The sequence below is a fragment of the Palaemon carinicauda genome, chromosome 1, assembly GCF_036898095.1.
Source record: "Palaemon carinicauda isolate YSFRI2023 chromosome 1, ASM3689809v2, whole genome shotgun sequence".
NCBI lineage: Eukaryota > Metazoa > Arthropoda > Malacostraca > Decapoda > Palaemonidae > Palaemon > Palaemon carinicauda.
The window spans coordinates 81,871,803-81,894,353 of record NC_090725.1 but is presented as its reverse complement, the minus strand read 5'-3'; the positions used below and the strand labels follow the sequence as shown (position 1 = coordinate 81,894,353).

Below are 22,551 nucleotides of genomic sequence, written 5' to 3'. Positions count from 1 at the left end.
GTTGCTTTACTTTCTCAACGTTTCACATGTTCTTCGTTACTGTAACAGAGCTTCATGATATATCTAAGGAAACTAATCCTTGCACCAAGTTCATTAAAAAAAAGGGAACAGGAAAATGGCTAGTAAAGTGATCTTGTAGAATATACGAAACATAATTTAATTTTTGGTTGGTTTAGATTAAGATGGATTATGCCAGTTTGCCTTAACTTGCGATGTGAAAGAAAATAGAAAGTTTTACGTGAACCTCCGGATTAACCAACAGAGAAAAGACGAAAGTGCTTCGTGTATATTTCAAATAATACTTGAACAAGAAACTACGCATAAAACTGTCGTATTATTTCGAAAGTCATAAGTAACACGGTTACTAATAAGACTAAATCTTATCATTTGGTTTCTCTTCTGTCCATAAATTCATAAACTAAGGCCAGGTTAAATAAAAGTTTGATTGCTTGTATTAATTTTTCTGAAACATAGAAAGACAAGTATTAGAAATTACACGTAATCAGCAGCGATGGCAATGTTAGTTAAAATAGTTGTTACATAGTCGGTAAAATCACTGTTAATGGCACATCTGAATGTATCATAAAAATTATTCTAAACTAGTATACGCAATCCGTCAAAGATGGCGGCTAAATATTTAGATAGATACGCGTGCGCGCGACACACACACACACACACACAAACATTCAACCCTTCCCAACCTCTCCCCTTTCTTAACTACAACCCGCTGGTTCGGCAGTTTGTGGAAGGTTGTGGTTTTCGAGTGCACCTCTCGGGGTACCCTCTCTTACTAGGGTATAACCATATGACTACTTCCTCTTCCCCCTGTCACTGAATTCGACAAGAAATATTTCTATATATGACCAGACACTTGCTCTTTATTACCTATGGGCGAACGAAATTTTTTACGTACATATTTTTACCTTCTTTGCTCGATCTACAACAGCCAACGGAGTTCAGGACACCGCAAAGAAATTATAGACCCCTTGAACATCCGTTCCGTGCAACCTCATTCCAACAATACTCTCAGAAAAGACTGTAGACGAAAAACAAAAATTATAATAATAATATTAATATATGTATCACCAGCACTAACGACCATCAAATTTCAATCGAGGAAGAGCGCCAGATCAACAGTATTCTTGTAGCACACTACAGCTGGCAGAATACTGATGACAAGTCTTACGAATATTATGATGTTATAAGAGCTTTGGGATTCAAACAACTCTGAAAGTGACAACAAGGCCACCTTTAAAGATCTGCCACTTCCAAACGAAATACCATTCCTGGCCCTCATTCCTAGGAGACAAGTTAATGTGGATTCATACAAAAATGGGAACGCAATTATTTCTTTCAAATGTTGATGCTTCTACTAAATGTTATGCACTGTTATTCTAACAGCCCTAAGTTCATATTTACATTCCTTGAAAAAAAAAAATCTACGAATTCATACTCATAACTATTACTTATCAGATGCCATTAACTTTTCTCATACACGACACCTTTCCAGAATGTTAATCTTGCCAAAGCCCACACACTCAATACAAAAATTTAGAGCCGTTGCACACTCAGTTGGATAGGGCACTTTCAGTATAAAAAGGAATATACCTGTGAAACACTGAATGTTGATTGACAACCGACGCTTTAGTCAATGAAACCAACACTAGTCATTTCAGAACACCTACTGTATACTCAGACGCACGCAAGCTGACATTGAAATGTGAATCATCATAACCTGTGTCGCTCGCTGCTTTACCGAGGACAGCATAAATGTAGCATAAAATATACTCTTGAGAAGAAACGCAGAAAGGAAGAGAATGTTTATCTTGGCTGGCTGCTTGCCATCCAGCCTGAACCGGTTTCGAAGGACGTCTTAGGGCAGGTTACGGTTAATGTTGGCATCAAAGCCGACAAAACAGACTGAATATCGTCTAAACTACACTTACAGAACAGCAGTTGATCGTTTTACCCCTATAACCATAAGCTCTTGCTACAACCACACAAAAGTTTCCAAAGGGAGGCTTTTCTGTAATCAGGTAATCCCTTTTTGATGAATAAATAGCGACATTGCCCTTATATTTTGATCAAATACTCAATGAATATTAAATACCGATAACACGATAGTGGTTTGAATTTAAGAATTCCATGGATAATATTAATCGTGCACCCTTTCTACGGCCCACCAAAGGTTTCAACAGAAAATGGATTTGCATGGCCCGGCTCCCCCTTCTTCATGTGGATGTTTAGAAAACAAGACTTGCAAAACGAACTGACAAAACCTGTATTTCTAACTTCACAGACAGAATTATTTTGCAGGAGTTGGTAATATTATATGCTACGCACACACTACTATATATATATATATATATATATATATATATATATATATATATATATATTTATATATGTTTATATATATATATGTATATATATATATATATAAATATATATATATATATATATATATATATATATATGAGCATATAATATATACACACATATATATACACACATATAGTATATGCAAATCAAGGCTAACCACAATGTATCCTCACACCAGAAGAACCTCCTTCAAAATCCCAGATGAGGGGAAAGTACTTGGCTCTTTTTAAGAAAACCCCATTGGGCCTCAGTTGAAAAAGTTGATGAAGTATCTAGGGGTTAGTAGGCGGTGTGTGGGGAGGCTGGTTGAAAGGAGCATGAAGAGAGCATCATCAATCCCCTCCACCGCGCGACCCCCAAGGGAAAAAGCAGTGCTGAGATACCAGAAGGTAAACATTGGGAGCAACCTTCTCTGTGGAAAAGGCCTACCTCCCCTATTATCATTATCATTAATATTATTATTATTATTATTATTATTATTACTTGCTAAGCTACAACCCAAGTTGGAAAAGCAGGATGCTATAAGCCCAGGGGCTCCAACAGGTAAAATAACCCAGTGAGGAATTTAAACACGGAAAAATACAAAATTAAGAGTAACAGCATTATAATAAATATCTCCTACATACACTCTAAAAACCTTAACACAACAAGAGGAAGAGAAACAAGACAGAACAGCGTGCCTGAGTGTACCCTCAAGCAAGAGAACTCTAACCCAAGACAGTGGAAGACCATGGTACAGCGGCTATTGCACTATCCAAGACTAGGGAACAATGGTTTAATTTTGGAGTGTTCTTCTCCTAGAAGAGCTGCTGACCATAGCTAAAGAGTCTCTTCTACCCTTAATAAGAGGAAAGTGGCCACTAAACAATTGCAGTGCAGTAACCCCTTAGGTAGAGAAGAATTGTTTGGTAATCTCAGTGTTGTCAGGTGTAAGAGGACAGAGGAAAATGTGTGAATAGGCCAGACTATTCGCTGTGTGTGCTTGTGGGCAAAGGAAAATTAACCGTAACCAGAGAGAAGGATCCAATGTAGTACTGTCTGGCCAGTCAAAAGACCCCATAATTCTCTAGTGGTAGTATCTCAACGGGTGGCTGGTGCCCTGGTCAACCTACTATCTATATAATACATGATAAAGAGCAATTGTCTGGCTATATATATATATATATATATATATATATATATATATATATATATCTATATATATATGTATGTATATATATATATATATATATATATATGTCACGGGTAGAAGGGGAAGTAGTCATATCCGGGTGAGGGGGCTAACCAGAGAGGTACACTTCGGTACTACTACTATCTCCCTCCCTCAAATTGCACAAACTGGCGTGTTATAGTTAGGAAAAGGGGAGACTGTGGGAAGGGTTGAATCTATGAGTGTTTGTGTCCATAGCTATCTAAATATTTAACCGCCATTTTTGCCGGGTCGCGTATCCTAGTAATTAATAATTATCCAATTACAACTAGTAAAAAATACATGAAATGCTCCAAAACAGAGCAACATTTGTAAATTCACGTAAATTTTGTAAAGGTGCGTATAAAAAAAAAAAAAACCTCAGACACATTTACATGGAATGTGCCAGACTAATTTAGAGAGTGACCTTATACAAATGGTCTATGGAATCATAACCAATTCTAACTAGAATGTACGCAACTCAAGATCGCATGAGTCACCCACTAAAGACAGTAATCTCAATCAACGAAAGAAAATATATAAAGTCCGTAACTGCACTCTGATGAAATTCTCAAAATAATCATATAAATGATAATATAAAAACGCGCATTCATGAAAACAAAAATATGCATACTCACATATAAACATATATGACAATGTGATTTAAATCTTCCGACGGGGTCCTTTCAATTTCTTTTATTACATTTGTTTTCCTATTCTATTTATTCGAGTCCTTTCGCTTTGCAATCTCTTTATTCTGTTCATGTCTTCTTTTACAGTTATTTTTCACCTACATCCTTACAATTCGTCAGGATCTCTTTTTTACCGCGTTGATTTCCTAAACCAAACGCAGTTTCATGCGTGTTTTACGATGTACATACATACACACACACACACACACATATATATATATATATATATATATATATATATGCGTGTGTGTGTGTATATGTATGTGTGAATGTGTGTGTATGCATGCAAACGAGTGTCCATATATATATATATATATATATATATATATATATATATATATATATATATATATATATATATATGTGTGTGTGTGTGTGTGTGTATAGTGTATATGTATGTGTGAATGTGTGTGTGTGTATGCACGCAAACGAGTGTCCATGCTAGCCTATTGTTATGAGTACTGGTACGTATTTTTTACATGCAATACTAAAGACAAAGAATGTCAAAATAGCACAATTATCTTTTATTAGACAATTCCAAGGTAAGGTCCACGTGCAGAGCTAAAATCGGAACAAAGAACTACTAATATTCCATGGCATTACACGAAAGCTTCGTCCGTTATATTAAGAAAAAAAATGCCTGTAAAACTGCAAAGAATGAGGAAACATTCCTTAAAAAGACCAAGCACAACTACGCAGATGAATTGATCGAACATAAACATTTAAACCTGTAATTGAAATAAATTCTAAGCAAAATTCGACTGAGAGGAAAAACCTACAGCCCCAAATCTGACGACATTAATCAAATTTAACTTTGATTATCTAAAGCGGGTAAAATTATATCGATTTCAGTGTTTGCCTTGTGGAAAAAATAGGAATGGTAGTTAATGAGGCATTTATAAATCGCGGACCATTGGAAGAGGAAAATTTTGTCCAGATAGAAGAGGCCTCAAATCAAGTATCACACCAATGGAATATAGATTCCACAAACTCTCTCCGTCGCAGCTACAAATATTTCTTGTGTACGCGACCCGTCAAAAAGGTCGGCTAAATATTTAAATAGATATGTACACACAAACAAAAATGCAACCCTTCCCACCCTTATATATATTTATGTATGTATGTATATATATATATATATATATATATATATATATATATATATATATATATATATATATATATATATATATATATTATATATATATATAATATATATATATTATATATATAATATACATATATACACACACCCACCCTTATATATATGTATGTATGTATGTATATATATATATATATATATATATATATATATATATATTATATATATAATATATATATTACATATATATAATATATATACATATAATATACATATACACACACACACACACATATATATATATATATATATATATATATATATATATATATATATATATATATATATATATATATATCTTGCTCCACTTACCCACTGTTCCAGCAAATAATTCTGAATTGTTCAATCAATGCCCTACTGCAACCAGTCAGATCAAACTCAGCCTCAGAATATTGAGTGTCATATTGATTAAAATGTCTGTGAATATTTTAGCTCAACATAATTTCCATTCATAATCAATCGCAAATTAATACGATGTTAATAAGAGTCAATGTGTTGAACGCCACGATTCTTTCTCTTTCGTTGATTCCCGAAGATCATTTCGTACGCAGCTTGGATTCTATATTGCCAAATCAACTTGTTTTCGCTGTATGAACCGAGTGACATTTTTTTCTATTTTCACGCAAAGGATGCTGCTAGAATAGCGGAAGTATATACCAGATTATATTTTTAAAATAATAACCGCATGTCTTGTTCTGTGTACCGCATGCATTTGTAGCAAATAAAACTGTACACAAATATCAAAATAATGAATCTGTAAATGCACTGAAACCAAACCATTCACTATGATGTTAGATTGGATTGGGATTCATTATGTAGGTTTTTATGAAATCACCACATAACAAGAATTTACACACTTCATCCAAAGTTAGCATGAACGGATGTAACGGGTATCACGGTTCAAGATCAGACACTCTATGGAAAGGTCTGAAGAATCTTTCTACCACATTATTACAGTTCCTTGATCTCGGGGCTGAGCAAATCCACCTTGATTTTGCCCCTTCCATGTTATTACTTCAACCACTGGCCGTGGTGACGTGCTAGCCAAGAATCACGCAGATATATGGGAACGGTGAGAATGCTTAGTTTTATCTTTTTCTAAATCTACCGTTTTCAAATGAAAAAGACAAGACCCCAAGCAACGTGGATTAAGGAAAAATCTGTGAAATGGGATACTTTTTCATTTCAAAGTTACCAAAATTTCCATGAACTCACTGCTTACGTATGAGTCCATTGCATAATAAACACAGGTATAAAAGGACATGCTTCACACTATACCTTCAGTCAATGACACTTTATATCATATGCAAGGCAACTCCTGCATGTCAAGAGTGTCAGAAGATGATTGGACCTGGTATGGTATGGTAATGTTTCCTCAATTATTTATATTTGTGACATTTTACTTGTCACCCTACAATGCTCGAGTTACTATAGACAGTATTTCACTGTACATCTCATTACTTGTACATTGGAAATGGCATTTAGAAATAACATAAACTGTACTATTATCAGTGCAAATAAAACAGATCTGATGCATAGGATAATTATGTAAAATTTGGTAGATATCACAAGAAATGATCTTCAGAAGGTCTTCATACACTTTTTCACATTACAAATTTTCATAAGACATTTCGCTGATTACGAATTTGATTCTAAACAATCAAACCGGAGGAGGAACTTCTTTATACACAATGACCATAAAAACACCAATCTCAAAAATGACAGTGGCACTTTCAATTCATCTTCTATACCTGTTATTGTTATTACAATAATCCTTATTGTTAAGATGGGTATGAAATACACATGCAATGCATTTCTGAGGTTAAGTACTTTGATTCAGCGTTTAACAATAACCACCAGATACCGAATTTTCAATAAGAAAACTCACATATTGATATGTTGCTAAAATATCTCGAATTATAATGAAGAATATAAAGCAAAAAACACAAACACTCTGAACATTCAACCTGCTGTTTACATTTTTCAAGTTTCTCTCCATGAACAGAAGCAAAGGTTAATAGTCTCCGTCTCTTCAGGTTTATTCATATAAGAAATAGAGACAGAGTCAATTCCTTATATATCTGGGCTCTGGGGTTAGAGATCCCTTTCTCCATTCTAAAGAAAACAGAAACTTCTACTGAGGAATCAAAGGTCAATAGAATCTCTGCCACCTCACTTTCGCTGGTACAATTTGCATTGTTCTCAATTTCAAAATGTCTGAATATCAAAGGAAGAAAACTCCCAGTGAACATGATTTCTCGTGAAAATTAAATAATCTCTCTTGTAATTTCTCGGTCGAGTTTACACGACCGGAAGTTCGTGCGTGGCCACTACAATGGCACCAGACTTATCCCCAGGATAATTATGAAGCTGTTTTAGTCATCCTCAATTATCTGTATTGCATCGGCAACGCGTGATTCATTTAGTAGTACAAAGGGGCTTCTCAGAGCGATAACATCTATCTGTCCCTTAGAATATCGATGGACATCGCGTTTAAGTAAAAAAAAAAAAACCTTTAAATTCCGATGGACGAAGGACTAGACTACATGTACTAATATTTGGCAATGTGTGTTATTCTACGAGTTTTGTGATAATCCATTAGCATAGCAATATAAAACAATCTACGTAAGTAGAAGGCGTGTCAGTAGTATAGTTGAAGCCACTAATTAGTTGTACAGAACTCTTTCGGAGCTCGTACTTGCAAAATATTAAAATTACCATCTCTCAAAGACTTAACAAGAAGTTGGCGCATAACAAGGCAATCTAAACACAAAAGAGAAGAGCCCGTACTGAATTTATAATTTGCCTTTATGAATTTGGGATATATAGCCCAGCACTGGGACCTTAAGACCATTCAGCGACCTCTGGGGAAAACTACTGCTTTGCACTATGAAATAAAAGCTAGAAGAGGTTGGACAGCAAGAAGGGTGAAAGGAAGTGTGAACTGAGGTAAAATAAACGGATACAAGCAAATTGCAACTCGAAGACAAAGGAACGCTGCAAGACCTAAAAATTGCCTACAGTGCACCACGTGAGGTGCACTAACGGCACTAGCCCCTACGGAGCCCGTGCTGGCATAAAAATCCCGTTGCTTAACATAACAATGATAAATAAAATCCAATATAAAATGAGGCAACCCTGCAACGGTTCTCTATAGAATACTATTGAAATATCAAGGAGAAATAACCTACATGCGGAAGTGCACATTAATATTCTATATTGTGATTTCGTCACTCATATTGCAAACTCATTCATTCACATTTCAAAGGGGAAACAATAAGCAATTGCAAATAACTTTAGATACTAACAAAATCTAGTTTTTCTCTTCCAATGCAATAAAATATATGAAAATCAAGATAGAATGTGGGGACTACTGGGAGATACCGTAATTTTTCGACATTTATTCGAGGAAAAAATCTGCAGTATAGCACGGGGCTTAAACTACGAAATAGCGATTCGGCGGCCTATTGGAAACGTCCCTGCCTGGTGATCGGGCGGTCTGGGTTTCGAGTTCCGCTAAGGCTCGATAGTTTCTTGTAGTGTCTTAAACCTCACCATCCTTGTGAGCTAAAGAGGGGCGGGGGGATGGGACTGGGCGAGTCTATAGGTCTACCTGCTGAGTCATCAGAAGCCATTGCCTGCTCCTCTCTAGTCCTAGCAAGGATAGAGGGGGCTTGGGCGCTGATCATATATGGTCAGTCTTTAGGGCATTGTCCTGTCTCTAAGGCATTGTCACTGTCCCTCGCCTCTACCATTCATGAGTGACCTTTAAACCTTTAAAGATCCACGTACAGCTTCGGCAGCCTACTGATAATATTCAACCTCCCTTTAACGAACCCATCTTCCTTCAAACAATCAATCTTCCAACAATAAAAGCATTAGAAATTAATTTCTGCACATGACTGATTGACATTCTTTTCATTACAGCATCCGTTAATGCAGTTGTTGAGCATAACTTGCATGGGTGAGGTGTCTGAAAACACGATCAATATTCAATTTTCCCAAAGGTTGATAGTTAACATAAATCTTTAATTTCTCACGTCCTTCGGCACAACCATTATTTATGAATGATCGAATATGGCACAATAAGTTAGCTACTCAATAAGAAAATTATTGGTCTCACAAGGCCATCTGTTACTTATTTCCCAAATTCACGTATCGTATACAGGAAACCTAAGAACAATGGAAAACGTCTTAATCTATTCTTTGTATTCTCCCTTGATGATTCAGCGAATCGCCAATAATAGACTGCGAAACATACCTTTAATTTTTTCGAAATTTTATAAAACCTCATTTGCATCAAAGGCGTTAAAAAAAAATAATAATTATAAAGAAAACTTACGTCTTAGATGATAATTTGATCAGAGCCGTAACTATCAACCCCCTTTGTGTTCCCACATCCTATATTCTCTATAATCCAAACCAGGCAAGGCATGTCAGTTGCCCTTTCTGCTTCTATCAGACTCCAGCATCGTCTTAATCTAATTAAGTTTCAAAACGTAATCTGAAACATATTGAAAAGCCGATATTTTTCTCCCGATAATCTTCGTTTTATCTTTCGCCATCAGTGTCAGCATAAGATATCACAGCAAGGTAATATCTTTGATGCTCAGTGATTGGCTATTTCCAACGGACGAGGAAGGAGCAGATGGGCTTAGTCTCCCTAAATCAGGTTAAAGGAATCGCTTTTTCCCTATCAATGAATTTTTGCTCATGTTCGATGGCCCCTTGCGTCCTCGTTGCTTTCCTTCCATCCATTTCCGTCTCTTAGCGTCATCCGTAAGTTTTCCTTTCAACTGTCTTAGTTAGATTCTAGAAATGAGATATTTTGGAGTCACAACAAACAAGATGTGAAATGGAAATACTATACGAAATATGGGGCTAAGTTAAAAATACTGTTTCAAACACAGAAACCAGTCTTTGAGTTACACGGAAAAATTACCATAGACTAAACTTTAATTATCTTGTCGTGTTAGGAGAACTGTAAAGCAATTTAAGACACCTGGTATATCGACGATTCGTATTGCTAAAAAATGACGAGCGTCACTTGATGAGAAAAAAATATCAAGCAAACAATACTGAAAGATTCATAAATACTGCTTAAAACTTCAGAGCTCAGCAATTATTCTTTATTATATAAATAGAACAAAACAATAAACATCACGGGTAATGGTGAAGTGGGCCACAATGCAAAATGTAACACCAGTTCCATATGTACAGAGTGAAAGGAGTGTTCACATTTTCCTAACGATATAATGGTTATCGAAAAATTAAAACCCAAATCAGTTCTGGAGGCCTCCCAACTAAAACAGGCGAAGCGCGAGTAAGGTTGATAGTATTCACGACGTCAATCAATGAAAATGACTTTATTGTTTACGGAACAAAACATGATTGTCGAAAGAAAAGTAGATGATGTTTGGTGGCCGTATCACATCCTATTCAGTAGAAGCTAAGCCTTTCTTTCGAGAACACGTGTTTCGCTTCTGTATAGGGTTGAGTGAATGAATGGAAGCTTATTAGAAGGGAAGGAGAGACGAGAATTGAAGGGTGGATCTCGGAAGAACAACGCCGTCGTTGTCGTCTTCAGTGGTCCGCAAGAGAGGCTGAACTTTGGATGCCGCCCTTTGGATCATCACCATCATTATCATCATCGTCGTTCTCCTTCTTAGTCGTAAAGCTCATGAGATCACTTTAACCTGCCTCGCCTCTTCTGTACTGTTTTGCTTCTCCGTATTCTTTCTCGCTTTCAGTCAGGTAATCTTTCAATCTACCGTAACATTTTTGGCGTCTGATTTCTTGGCAAAAGATTCTGCAATGCAGCCATTGCAGCGAAATATTTCAGTCTGTTTCTTCTTAATAAAATACATTAAAATACGCATAATAATAATAATAATAATAATAATAATAATAATAATAATAATAATAATAATATTGGTGGCAATGGTAATAACTAGTACTTGTTAAACTTCCATATCTAACACAACCTTTATGCTGTGAAAAATGTTTAAAGACTTACTAGGCCAAACAATAAGCCCAATAAGATTTAGTTGTGGTAAAATGGAGTGAATTTTCCGCAATGCAGATAATGAAATGAAGGTAAGCTGTACGGATATTCCTACAAACATAACAAACGCTTTTTGACAGTCATTTATGGGACCAGAATTATCAGAAAAAAATAAATCTTTTCAAAACACTGGTCTCCCAAACAAACGTCAAAACCTTAATTAGGTGTTCTTAAGATACTTTATTTTGATTGTTCATTATTTCTCTTATAGTCTATTTATTTCCTTGTGGTATTTCCACAATGAGCTATTTTTCCTGTTGTAGCCCTTGGGCTTATAGCATCCTGCTTTTCCTACTAAGGTTGTAGATTAGCCAGCAATAATATTAACAATAATATAAGGAAGTAAAGCAAATGTCTAAAAGAGGAAGAATCCTAAAAGGGGATGGGCAGCCTTTGCTCATCTGAACTTCTACAAGAACACACGAACGATATCAAAGTACGGTTGGAAATCCTGTTCCGAGATCCACCTTGCCTGACTACGCCCTCCTTTGCAGATCATTCCCTGGTTTCTTGGCGCTTCCTTTTACTTTCCTATATATTCTATGAATTCTTCTCTACAGAGTATGCATGATCAATATATTTCTTTGACTTAAATGTCAAAATACAAACAAAAATAATTTCATATAAATATATAAAGGTTAATTCAATGCCAATTTATCGACATGGATTTTCTGGGTGAAATACTAATTTCTATAAACTGGCGATAAAATATGGTGATCTCCATCGGATCTGCATCATTATTTTCAGGGAATAAATTAGCTTTGTCTTTTTTCCATTAAAATTGTAATAAAAAGAAAAACAATAAGTACCAATTTCGAATAATTTGGCTTTCTTTTCTATTTATAAATATTTGTTGACAGATCTTCACTCTTCAAGATATGAAATATATTGGATCACTGCCATTCGATATTTGTCACACTGATCACCCCTCCCCCCCACACTCGTTCTATATCCCATGTATGAGTTATGGATGTATTCACATATATATACATTATTTGCAAGGAGAGAGAGAGAGAGAGAGAGAGAGAGAGAGAGAGAGAGAGAGAGAGAGATCTGAAATGTAAATGCTGATAATGCAGCCTATGTAGGAGTCAAATAAAGTAAGTTATTTTCTGTTTCGTTTTTTTTTTTTTTGTAGCGATGACGTGCGTAGTATGACGTGAACGTTTCCTTCTTAAAAGAGTTTAGTTCTCACTATTATCAGCGCTGTCTTTTATTCAACGGGACGTGACATACATTCTACTTCCACCTCCTCTGCGTCGCCTCCGGCATTATTCGCCTCTTGGACTATTTTTTGTGAGAGATTAACTACATTTACGTTTCTGTTATTTCACAGGCAACAAATACACTGACTTCTCTCTCTCTCTCTCTCTCTCTCTCTCTCTCTCTCTCTCTCTCTCTCTCTCTCTCTCTCTGATGAGAAAGTTATCTTGTGAGTTCATACATACAACAGACTCACGTCCCGCATTTAAGCCTCTACGAAAATGAACAAGATAAAAAAATAGAAAATAAACACGTGACAAGAAAAATCGTGACAGTACTAAGGCTAGTCAAGTACAAATAATCTCTCTCTCTCTCTCTCTCTCTCTCTCTCTCTCTCTCTCTCTCTCTCTCACCGAAACAATAGCCTAACGGGACGTTGCATGTGATAGTATGCGCATGTGTAGTGCAAGTGTCATACTCGTAATTTCTACATCGCCCTTATATGAACGCTTTAATTACACGAAGGCACGGGTGGAGATATCTTTCCGTTTCTACTGTAGTAGTCTTTACGAACAATCTAACTGACAGATAGGCTGGGTAAGAGAACAATCCCATTTCATTAAAACGGTCAATTTGATGATGCTCGGAAATCCTGAACCTTAAGTAAAACCTCCCATGACTTTTTGGGAGAATTAATCTTTCTTTACTTAATTTTACACGGCGGCAGAAAACCGATTTCCAAAGCGAGTCACGTAATCATACTTGAATTAGCTGAACATTCGACTAATGCGCTTTTTTTCATCGTTCGTATTCTTTGTTTAGAAGAATCTTGTTCACAGAACTTTCTTGCACTACACAAGAATTTTTCCTCGAATTATTTACAGAGCAATGGTGCCGTTTCATAAGGAGTAATTAGTGTATGCGGAATATTTATAGCACTGGTTACGTCTAAAAGAATAGACCGAATTCCTGGAAAACGTCTGTTTATTTGCAAATTTTAATATTGAAAAATCCTAATAGGAAATTACAAATTTTGAAGGATTTACTTCCAATCAGAAATCTGGTATTAAAAATGATTCACATGCCATAAATAAAACTTCATTTTACAAATAAATTTATAGTTAACATCATAAAACCCTCCGTGATATTCTATCTGATAAACCAGTCATTATGTCATTACATCATAAAATTGTGTTTATGTTTATTTTGGCCTTCTTGGCTTGTTACTGAAATAGATCCAAGGTCTCACTGTGTTCCCCGTCGGATACGAAGCAAATAGCAAAGTTTTCTGTCCTGGGATTCATGAAAACTGGTCGGCACATAATGTGACAAATCTTATTGCTGCCTTTGATCGCTTCTAACAAGATATAACGCAAAGTTCTTCGATGCAATTTCCCCATTTTCCGAAATACTATAAAAAGGAACCTATCCATTTAATGGCCCAAGTTATTTCACTTTTCAATAGCCTACTCGGCTGCCTAAAGAAACTGCACATTCATTCTGAGGTGGTTGTTCGATTTCTTGTAAAAGTATTTACTTTCGGTATTAATTGAGCCAGAGATGACTCAGTGGTCTTTCATTTTGCTTTACATTCTGACCTGACTTTTTCTAACCTTCAATATATACTACTCTGTATTTGCCTTGAGCAGTCGCTGGAATAAGTGACAATTAATCAAATCAAATATCTCATCTTGGCTAAACCTGACTTCAGGTTTTACTTTACGATGAAAAACATTAAGAAGAAACAAGTAAAAGCAATGTTATTTTTCAAGTAATCGATAGTATAATAATTTATTTCGATGCGCGATTGAAAAATTACTTTATTATTCAATACAAACACATCAATAATGATTAACTGTAAAAAAAAAAAAAAATACCAGAATAAACAGTTGCAACAATAATCTTTGTAAACAAATCGTATACACCGTAACCTACTCGTTCAAAGCCAGTTTATTTTGTGATCATCAAACATCATACGATTAAAAACAAAGTTTCTTACTCTGCGCGACTTAGAAATCTAACCGATTACCCCACACAATCATGTATTCTACCCACTCCTTTCACGCGCACTATATGTCAATTCATGCAACTTTAAACTTCTTGACCTTTTAACGTTGAAAAATTAAATTAATCCAACAAATTGAATGATGAGTTGAGGTATTGACACCTATCTATGTAAATAATACTTGTCTGATAAGATGAAAGTCCGGGGAATGCTACTTATTTGATAGACCAAGTCTATAATGCTAGATAAGTTTATGTACATTACAATATAAGTTAAGATGATTCTCTGAGTTTTCTTTTTTCCGTCTACACATTATGTGCGAGCAAGCACGTAGCTTTAATTCCTTTTTACCGGGGAAAGGAATTATATTTTTTAAATATCTCTTTAAAAAAATCTTTATTGAAGTAATGACTTAATTCCACGAACGAATAATATCCTTGGTAAAGTAATGACTTAATTTCCCGACGGAATAAAGTGAATTGGTTCATTCCTCATCCTCCCCCTTCGACTAACAGCAACCAAGACATCTTTATAGTTGCTCTTTTCCTCTTCCCAACGGCTGCATTAAGGCCAAATGGCATCGAGAGTTCCCCAGAATCTGACCTAAACCACTGTAAGTCGGCGGGAAACATTTGGGTCAATTTTATAGAGAGAGAGAGAGAGAGAGAGAGAGAGAGAGAGAGAGAGAGAGAGAGATCACGTAAACTACATTAATTGTGGAATATGTCTAGAATCAGATTACGCCTATATACTGTCAAGTCAAACTTACGTAAATTCCATTATAGAGATTTCAAGATTTGAAAAATGAAGCAACTTTTCAAAATATCTTAAACGGGTTATTCTAGAATGTTGTCAGTGTTATGAGGGAACACCAACAAGATTTCATACACTGTCACCGTAAAGGAGCTAACCTCATCCAAAATTCTATTTGAACAGCAATCTGAGCTTATCATATAAGTTCGAATCCTGGCCCGGGTAGAAGTCATTTGAAAAATAATTTCCCTCTGCGTATTTAACCTCAGGGTCAAATAAATTCGATATAAATGACTTTGCTAATTAATATTCAATAATAATCATACACGCATATATATATATATATATATATATATATATATATATATACATACATATTTACACATGTGAACGGGCATACCTTAGCGCGGTGAAAGGGTTTCGTATCGCCATGATCAGCAAAGCTGTACTAGTCAGAGCCACCCATACTAGGTTGGTTTGCTGTGAGCGACCAGACAAAAATTTCCCACCATCACCAAGCCATAGTGTACAGCATGGTGATGAAAATTGGCCAAACCCAAGACATGAATTGACATGTCTGAAACCTTTGTCCGGCTGTGGACTGGAAACGGTTGCAGTTGTTGTTATAATTTACATACAGAATACATATGTGTGTTTGTGTTTCTGTTACGATGGAAGAGGGGAATACTAGAATCAAATCACTAAAGGCAATGAAAATGCGTTCCCACATTAAAGGGAGGAAGATTATAAGCCTCAGAAATAAAGAAAGAACTCCATTAACTGGCCTTGTCGGAATTATTTCTCAAAGGAGTTACATTTTTAACTTGGGCTTATTGCAAGTTAGTTCATTCATGACCACCTAAATCCTTATAATTGACCTTTATAAAAATATTGTCGGAATGTGACAATGAATGCTTAATCATTAAAGTTTAATGGTATTTCGTTAAGGAACTATGCCTAGATGACAATATTGGAAGGTATATATATATATATATATATATATATATATATATATATATATATATAGCCTAGGCCTATATGTTATAGCTCAGTAGGGTACATCAGTAATTCCATGACGTGCAACCGAGATCAGTCCCCACTTCCTATTTAAGTTTGATAGAATCCACTGAAATTCTCCGCTACCACCATTGTGAATGATGGATAGGAAGACAGGCGCCATATAAGTGTTTCGGTGCAATGGCAGCAAATAGATAGGTAGATAGATAGATGAATGGATGGATAGATAGATAGATAGATAGATAGATAGATAGACAAATATTTATATAGATATTGTGTGTATATGTACCTTAATGTGATTAAAGGGTTTGTGTACTACCGTGATCAGCAAAGCTGTACTAGTCAGGGCCCCTTACTAGGTTGGTTTGCTGTGAGCGATTAGACGAAAGTCTCCCATCATCACCATTCCGCAATGGACAGCGTGTTGATGAAAACTGGCCAAACCCCAGACATGAATAAGAACATGTCTGAGGCCTTTGTCCTGCAGTGCACTACAAATGGCAGGATTTATTGTTGTTTTTGTGAGATATATATATATATATATATATATATATAGAGAGAGAGAGAGAGAGAGAGAGAGAGAGAGAGAGAGAGAGAGAGAGAGAGAGAGAGATACTGTATATACACCCTTGAGTATAATATGGTAAATATTTGTTCGAGATTTTTCTCGCAATGACTGACTGAAGTTAAGTAATTGATCTGTAAGCAAAGTAGTTATTTAAAAAAAAAATTCTGGCTAATAAGTAAAAATCATTAGGAATGCTTCGTGTTATGCAAGCTTGTGTCATACAGAATTGGACCAGTTGGAAAACCAAATGATACAGAACAGTAGAGTACTGGTCTACAAGTACAAAAGAGAGAAAATGGTGTGGCCAACCAATTTGCTCTTGGTAAATTAAAGGCTTTACAGCTAGAGAGAGAGAGAGAGAGAGAGAGAGAGAGAGAGAGAGAGAGAGAGAGAGAGAGAGAGAGAGAGAGAGATATAGCTAAAATGATGGCAACAATACACAACAAACAGCAGCCAATAACAAAGAGAGAGAGAGAGAGAGAGAGAGAGAGAGAGAGAGAAGAGAGAGAGAGAGAGAGAGAGAGAATATAGCTAAAATGATTGCAACAATACACAACAAACAGCAGCCAATAACAAAGAAAGAGAGAGAGAGAGAGAGAGAGAGAGAGAGAGAGAGAGAGAGAGAGAGATTTTTTTCACCGTCTTAGTTTCTTAACCTAATAAATAGTTCCGAAAATTATTATAAACTCTTTTCTTAGAGAAGATACTAAACGGTGATTTCATCAACAACCTCATCTCAGAAAATCCCGGCGCCAGCTCCCATGTCGTCAATAACATAATGATACCGTCAGATGATCAGCATCTCATGACGGCTTCATGATACTCATTAGAGTGACTAAGTATTTCTACATTTTCAGAGATATGGCCGCAATACCCCCAAACCTACAAACTAAAAATGCTGCAGAGCCCTACATGCAAAAGGACAACGCGAAACTGAACTAAATAAAATGAATGGTTAAATTGCTAGTTATACAGCAAAATTATTCCAATGCATTTTCCATCCTAGCGACTTTTCTGCTCTCTTGGATACATCTCTAATAAGTATTTATCAACATATCAAAATAGATAGATTCCATGTCAGGCGTAGGGTAAAATTACCAACGGCAAAATTTGTAGTACCTTTCGTAAAGTCACCTCTCTATCAAAATTTTTTTCTGGTTATGTAACATAAGTGACTAACATTACATTGAAGCAATAATGATCATACCCCTATCTGCCAACAAGTGGAGGCTACAGTATATCAATATACCACAGCATTTACTATACAATCTTTATAGGCAAATGCAAAATGAAAGTACAATCATCTCAAGGTGAAAAGAGCTAACGAATTACTTGGGAGTTATAAACCATAATTCTGTTGTAACATAAAGGTATCTGATTGCTCTTAACTGTAGAATACAAAATACAGTATCTGAAAAAAAAAATAAGTGCTTATCATAAACTAGGCGCATTCACAAATACCAGCATAGAAACAGCCCTTTATATATTCAAATAACCATGTGGGTTGACGAGTATTACCTACTGGTATTAACTACCTCACAGGAGGCTGAAAGATAACCTGACCTGTAATTGACCTCAAGGGACCTGACCTGTAATTGACCTCAAGAGCCCAAGGGAAATGTAGAGAGTTCTACAAGAGACCTTTCTCCAACCTGTTACAACGTTGAGAGAACAGACTGACATCTTTTGATTATCAATGGGCATGGAAAGTGACTTGATACGTTTTACATGTTGTGTCATTTATGATTGTTTGTTGCAATATAATACTATGCTGCGTTCGAAGCTGTGAGAAAAAAAAATCGATCGAAATTTTCTCTTTACAGAGATAAAGAATCGTTTTAAGTAAATATATTATTAAAACTGTCACTATACTGACTTTCTGAGAGTACGTAGAAAAATAACAAATGCTTTCAACTTTTCCTTAAAAATACCTCGAAAAAAATTACTAATATTACAATACATCACAGCACTGTGTGCTATATTACTATTATTATTATTATTATTATTATTATTATTATTATTATTATTATTATTATTACAAGCTAAACTATACCCCTACTTGAAAAGGCAAGATGCTATAAACCCAAAGGCTCCAATAGGGAAAAATAGCCTAGTGAGGAAAGGAAACAAGGAAATAAATAAACTATACGAAAAGTAATAAACAATCAAAATAAAATACTTCAAGAACAGTAACAAAATCAAATTATACCCTTCATATATAAACTATGAAATTTTATATAAAAATAAGAAGAGAAATATGATAGAACAGCGTGCCCAAGTGTACCCTCAAGCTAGAGAACTCTAATCCATTGGTTTTCTTCGTTTGGATAAAGCGAGGCAACAAAATCAGTTGTAATTTAGGGTAGTGACATTTAAATAAATTCATATGCACAGGTTGTTGCCTCTTCGAAAAACAACAATTGATATGTGTTATATAAACGTTTACAAGGGGGAAAAAATCCTCAAGGAACAATGCTGAATTCGTTAAATCCCACTTCCAGTCATGGTTCAGTGCCCTTCCAATGTATTCTTTGTCAAGAGGCCTCTTTATGAGAGTTGAACATGCGATTTGCACTCCTCAGATATTGACCGATTATTATTCCATTTATGTACTCTGTTACAACTCTCATGAGACGAGAGGCTGAACATTTTTTATAGCGCTATTATTTCCATTTTCAAGGTCTCATCCATAGGCCTACGAGATACTGGCCTAAAATTTGTCAAGTTATTTTTTTCGTTTAGTTAGTTCCATCAAATAAGCAGCGTGATTTCCGTTATAATTCATCATTAAAACAACTTTAACTTTTAATTAAGTAACCGTGTGCTTAAGTGAAAGTTACAATCAAAACAATAGTATCATAACAATGAAGCTATATTAGAACTTTACTGGTAGGTTCTAACTCATTAAAAATGTTTCCACAAGAAACAACCTATCATTCATCTAATATTAAATTGGATTTTCATTGTTCTCAAAGTTTCAGCAATATTTCTAAAGTAAAGTTTTCAACTTTTTTATCATATGATGAAAATAAAATACGAAAGCTCTTGATTTCACCGTTGTTACTTAAGTCACCGTGTATTTTGATTTAACATATTCACTTTTTTTTATGAATAAAACGCTTTTAAATAGGACTAAATGACATTGCATAATATATGACCGCCGAATATCGTCGAAAGTTCAATTCGCACCAATGGAAAAAAAAAATCCCTACCCAGATGTTTTCCAGGTGAAAATAATTCTGTTTAATCTTTCCGAAGAGGATTACATAATGTGTTTATAAGACTCAGATATGGTTATTGAATGTGTATAATCACGAACATTCGTATATAAACATTAAAACATGCAAAGCAAACCTTAGTTTCCATGTATGTCTACCCAAAACTATAGCCTACGCCTTTATTAAGGTAATTTAAGGATCATGAATGATTGTGCAGGGATTATAATTTGCAAAATGCATCGACCTAGGCCTATCTTTTTAACAACCGTTGATGAATAGAAACAACTTTCGTGTATTGAAACGACAAATGATTAGCTAATTAACTTCATATATTCCAGTTTAATTTGCATGGTGACTAAGTAGCTACGTCATACCTAGGCCTACTAGGACCTTTTCAGGAATGGTACTTACATTTCAATTGAGAGGTCTAAAAAGCGAGGTTGAGAACCCGTCCAGATGTAGTGCGAAGCCTCCTCCTTCAACACTCATACAAACAAAAAGTTGCTGTTTATTCACCTGAACTTTGGTACAAACTGAAACACCAGCTTTTAATAGATAATCTCACTGCTAATCCATTTCAAACTTCTCTGTACAGTCTCTCCGCCCACAGAACTTCTACCTCAGATGCCCATCAAAACTTGTAAATCCTTGAGTACATTAAATTTCTCTTATGGAACGATAAAAGGTCCCAGCAAGAGAGACGATCTCCTCTCCCTCACCACATCCAGCAACAGACTAAACTGGTAAGAGAGAGAGTGGGGCTTCGTTGCGGGTCGCCGCGGTTACCTTCAATACGGCCGAACCCTCAGGTGCTTTGGGGCCATTTTCGACCGGAATTCGGTATTTTGTACGCAGTGCTTATTACGCAGGCCAGACTCAATTATCCGTTTATCGCCCATCAAAGGTTTCCATGAAATAAAAGTAAATGAAGCATAAAACTGGCATCAACAGGTGAAATAAAAAAAAAAGGTCCTGGCGTCGTTGAAATCTCCAGCTCTGCGTCAGGTGCGTGCTTAGAGCTTATTCAAGAGTGAGAGAGAGAGAGAAACGAAAGGAGCGTAATAATTATTGAAGAAAGTATGAAAATAAAATAAAAACGTTAATAACGAGATTTTTGATGATGTTCATTTTAGAGATAACGATTATAGAAACATCTGGTAACATGCAATACACTACGCAAGTAGAATAAAACACTTCTCTGCCATTTTGTAGTTTTCAAATATTCTTTTTTTTTTTGTATATTACAAGAAAAGGAAAAGGAATATCTAGTACCTTTATTTTATAGTAAAATAAATATGGAACCGGTATTAAGGACGATAGGTTTCGTTTAGGAATTGATAAAAACAACTGAAATTAAAAATGAATATCTCATACTCTAAAAGGCGTAAATGACGAATGATAATTATAATTAAATATATACATATATACATATATACATATATACATATATATATATATATATATATATACATATATATATATATATATATATATATTTGTGTGTACGCGACCCGTCAACAATGACTTATAAATACAGCAGTTAAATGGATATGCACGCACACTCGCACAGATTCAACAGTGCCCACCCCTCCCTCTACCTAAGGAACGGGGAGAGACTGAGCAGCAATATGTCTGGCAATGGTGCTGAACTGACCGGAAAACTATATATATATATATATATATATGTATATATATATATATACAGTATATATATATATATATATATGTATATATATATATATATATATATAGAAAGAGAGAGAGAACTAAGCGCTATTAATATGTTAAAGAGCAAGAAGGAAGTTAGTTACTAATGACATCAACATGGTTTATGCTTGTTGAAAAGTCAATCGATTCCGCTCACCTGCGTCAGTATTTCGTGGCACTGTGCATTCCACAACGGTCCCTGAAGCCATTTCTTGATGTAACCGAAGAGTCAAGGATATTGATCAAGCTTTCAAGAACCCTTTTAGCCATTGTAGGGTTTCCTTGAGAGGTTTCAAATGACATGTTCTCAAATTTCGGGCACAAGTTTACGTAATAAGTCCGAAAAAAGAATTAGCAACCAATCTAAACTCATTGTTACTTATGACAAGGGGTATTATTATTATTATTATTACTATTATTATCAGGCAAGCTACAACCCTTATTGAAAAACAGAATGCTAAAAGCCCAGGGGCTCCAACAGGGAAAGTAGCCCAGTGAGGAAAGGAAATGCGGGAATAGCAAATAAACTGCTAAAGATATGTTATGAATAATAAAATCATATTACTATTATTATTATTATTATTATTATTA

The 22,551-nt window shown here is 35.3% G+C and overlaps 1 protein-coding gene across 2 annotated transcripts in view; it reads right to left on the bottom strand.

The window, feature by feature from the left end:
• Positions 1-22,551, bottom strand: part of LOC137649367 (trichohyalin-like) — a 145,184-nt gene that overhangs the window by 107,674 nt on the left and 14,959 nt on the right. The window contains exon 1 of one of the 2 annotated variants that reach the window (XM_068382349.1): positions 20,665-20,995. The exons of the other annotated variant lie outside the window; for it this stretch is intronic. The gene's annotated coding sequence lies outside the window, so the exon portion shown is untranslated. Of the gene's footprint in view, positions 1-20,664; positions 20,996-22,551 lie in introns of those variants that run through there. 2 annotated transcript variants of the gene reach the window in all.